Below are 4,161 nucleotides of genomic sequence, written 5' to 3'. Positions count from 1 at the left end.
TTTCCCTTGCCCCCAGACAATTATGTAGGTGCTAGGAATGGGATCCTGGCCCTCATGTTTGCATAGCAGGTTGACTTGCCCACAGGACTATGTCCCCAGTTCCAGGGCTTACTTCTTGAAGTCACAAAGAATAGACCCGGAGGTGGCATCTTCTCCTTCAGACATTCCTTCCCCTCTTTTAGGTTTAAGATTGTCACTGAATGTTGCAGATGGGAAACTGAAATGCTCTGGGAAGTGACTCACCCACAGCCAGATTGTGACACAGCCACAAACAGTTCAGAACCAGGGCCATCTGCTGTTCCAATTAGGGGCTTGATCCTCAAGATAACTTATCACGTGGAACTAATTTCCTCAGGCTGAATTTGAAGGTAGCCCCCTCCATCTGAAAGGTCAGGCACCATAGCTCTCAACCCAGTCACAAGCAGAAGTTCTAATGCAGGAGAACTGGGAACAACAAGCCTTTTTCTCAACTGATATCCAGAAAAGGTCATGTTAATTCTTCCCTAAAAGAGCAAGACCCTGAGACTAGTATGTATAAGATCTTTTTTAAAAATATTTTATCTATTATTTCTCTTTTATGTATATGAGTGTATTGCCTGCATGTATGTAAGTGCACCCGTGTCATGCAATACCCATAGAACTCAGAAGAGCCTCTGGAACTGGAGGTACAGTTGTTATCTGCCATGTGGGTGCTGAAAATCAAACCTGGGTCCTCTGAAGGTGCATCAAATGCTGTTAACAACTAAGCCATCTCTCCAGCCTAAGAAGCAAGATCTTTTCTTCATCCCTCCCTTCATTGGCTCCTCCTCTTGTCCGCCCCCCCATACCCCCATTCTGCTCCTACCTTTATGTCACCCTCTTCCTTCTTCCTATGTCAATGTTGCCAATGGATTCTGGTTCTTAAACTTGAGGAGTTTTCAAGACCACTGAATTGAGATCCACCTTTTCCACTGTCCCCATGGCTTAGTTACATACATGTGTATCCATCTTTTCCACTGTCCCCATGGCTTAGTTACATACATGTGTTCTTAGCTGCTGCTTCTTCATCAGACCGCAGGACATTTGACACCTTCTTTTTCACTTTGGTTTCTAGAGCCACTGTTTCTCTGGATGAGGCTGACTTCTAAACTCATGGCAGACTTAGGATAAAGGTGTACCTAACTTCTAAGTCTTCTCAGATCTCACTCCTTCATGCCTTCATGGTGTATGACTGTGATCTTCTGGCTGTCCTGTAGCCTGGTTATTGTCTGGGCTGAATTCCATACTTGGAGTTGTGCCAAAAAAATCATCTCAGCAATTTTACCTTCCTGTTTACCTGAAGTTCTTGGTGCTGGCAGTATTCCTTAATAAGGACAATATAATGGGCTGTTATGTGACTTTTCCTGGGGAGACACGAGCAAATGTTTATTCACTCCAGACAGGATACCAATGATAGTCCAAAGAAATGGTTCCACTCAAGGCTTGTTGAGGTTACGTCATGGGTGCGGGGGGTTCTTTAGATGTGTGACTCAGGCAACTGTATGACCAAAAAGCTCATTCCTGCATGGGTGATGGTGGCTCAGAAAAGCCATGTCATCAGCTCTCTGCACAACTTGCAGGCAGCTATACCACTAGAGTGTTTCATCTTCCCCCAGAAGTTGTTTATTGGTTACATAATCTCTGGGAGGACCCTCACTGATCTTGTAAGTTTCTTGTGAGTTTTAGAGCCCCCTTCCTCCCTCTAGGACTGAATATTCAAATTCAGAAGAAATAGCTATACAGTAGAGTCATTTACCTTACAGGATCTGAGAGCTTCACTTATGAGATTAAACTTACTGTAGAGGTAAGAGTCTGAAGGGAATAAACAGCTCTAAAGCCCTGAAGTGAGGAGCACACTACCCTGGAGTGCTGTCACAGAGAATGTGAAGCAGAAAAGCAGCTGAGGTCCCTGGGAGCCAGGATCAAACATTGTTGATCATGGCCCATCTGGCAGTGAGCACACAGCTGGTTTCAGAGGAGTTAGTCTGCTTACCCTGCTTTTAAGAAGAGGTCATTGGAAAGCAAATAAACCTATGTGTATACATTTCTAAACCATGGCTTCAAGAAACTGCTCTATAAAGTGGAATTCAGCTTGACTCATGGATACTTTCCCCATTCCATGTTGGAGATACTGTTTCAATAAAGAACGAGTAAAGCCCTTGCTTGAGAACACAGTTCCCAGAGAAATCTGAAGGAACAGGTTCTCAGCAGTTCAGGCCCCCTCTTGGCCTTAAAAAAGATGCTAAGGGTCAAGCTATCTTTTGAAAACATCAATGTAATGTGCCTTAGAAACACCATCACAGTCTTGCAATGAAATCCTGTACCCATGAAGCTAGGGGAACTCAGTCTACCCAGATCGTGACTCCAGTGCCAAGGGGAATAGTGGAACAGCATTACAGAAGAACAGATATAGAATGCTGGATTTAAATAAGATGCAAATGACAACTTTACATTGGTTAAGGGTAATGTAAGCAAAGCAGAGAGACATGATAAATCCCACATTCACTAGGGTTACAAATGGGATGTACCCAGGGGCATCTGCCTATAGACTATTTTCTTTTTCTAGTGAAGTGGTTGTGCATGGGATAACAGGCAGAATTCCAAGAGGTCTTCCCAAGTGGTGCTCATGCTCCTTCCCCTGTTATTCAATCAAAAGCAGATGGAGCTTCTTCTCTAAAAGGATCTTGCAGATGTAAAGGCTCCATACTAGCTGACTTCAAGAGAGACCATATGATAAGATTATTCTAGACAGGCTGAGTTCCTTTAAAAGGAGTTGAGCTCTTCATGGTGACACAGAGTCCAAGCATGGGAAGGATTTAGCATGTAGAAACATCTTGGCTGGCTTGAAAATGTTGTGAGGAACTGAGAGTGGTCTCCATGAGCAGAAGATGGTCCTAGCCTGTAAGGACATGGGGATCTTGGTTGATCCTAAATTGATATGATGTGGAAATGAACTCTGCTAGCAACCTAAATGGGTCCAGAAATGACCTGAGTAGCAGTAGAGATGAGTGGTGAGAAGTTGGGCCCATATCTAGGTCTGAGTGTTGTAGTAGAATCCTGCCACACTGGACATCTCTCCTTCAGAGAGTGAGCTGGCAAGCATGTGCTCTTTTAAACTGCTAAGCTCATAACATTTTGTCGTGCAGTGATACAATACTCACATAGGAACTCAATATTCTCATCTCTATAACTTTTATATGCCTTAAATATTTCTTAACACTTGTTAGATGCAGCTGGGATTGGTGGGGGAAGAACAGTATTGCAGAGTTCTGGGCCTGACCCAGAACTAGAAAACAATGAACTGAAAAAGAGCCTTTGTGTCTGTCACATAGTGAAAACCTGCTAAATGTTGAATTGATGATTGCACATGTCAATGTGACATGGCTGAGGCTAATTCAGCAATGAAGTGGGGCCATGGCAAGTGAATTTGGTGTGGATTGTGAGCAGAAGCCTTTGTTGGAGCAGATGAATGGCACCCTGGGGGCTGGGGTTGACATCCTGGCTAATGTTCTCTCACTGAGCAGAAGCTCTTGGGCTGTCTGAAGAACTTTGGATTCTCAGAGTGTTATTATCTTGGGTTGGGAGGGAGGATGGGCAGAAGGGGTGTCTCTGCAGTGGCTGTGGTGGGAGAAGGCCCGTTGGATACCCTGGCAAAGTGATCAACCTACAGCTGATAAAAGCTAGCACCCGAGGATGAGGAGATGGGTCAGTTGATAAAGTACTTGCCTTGCAAGTGTGAGGACCTGAGTTTGATCCCTAGAATCCACGTAAAATGCCAGGCACAGTGGTGCATGGTTTTAATTCTAGTGCTGGAGAAATGGATATAGGTAGATCCATGGGGCTTGCTGGCCAGCCAACCTAGCCTATTTGGCAAGTTCCAGACCTAAATAACAAGGTGGATGAAACTCAAGGCTGTCTTCTGACTTCTACATGAATTCACATACACTTGCATGATCACACATACACATCTGCATGCACACATGAGCATGCAAACACACACACACACACACACGAACCAGTATCCACTCCTCACTTTTACCCATAAAGTATTTTACCTGCCTCAGAGAGTCACCCCGATTTCAAAAGCCAATTAGTGGAGCTACAGGCCCAGTTCCACAAAAGACTCAGGGCCAAAGTCAAATG

Source organism: Nannospalax galili, unplaced genomic scaffold (genome assembly GCF_000622305.1).
Source record: "Nannospalax galili isolate Female #2095 unplaced genomic scaffold, S.galili_v1.0 scaffold210, whole genome shotgun sequence".
In the NCBI taxonomy this organism is placed as follows: Eukaryota; Metazoa; Chordata; class Mammalia; order Rodentia; family Spalacidae; genus Nannospalax; species Nannospalax galili.
The sequence above is the reverse complement of the archived record's forward strand: the minus strand, read 5'-3'. Positions refer to the sequence as shown.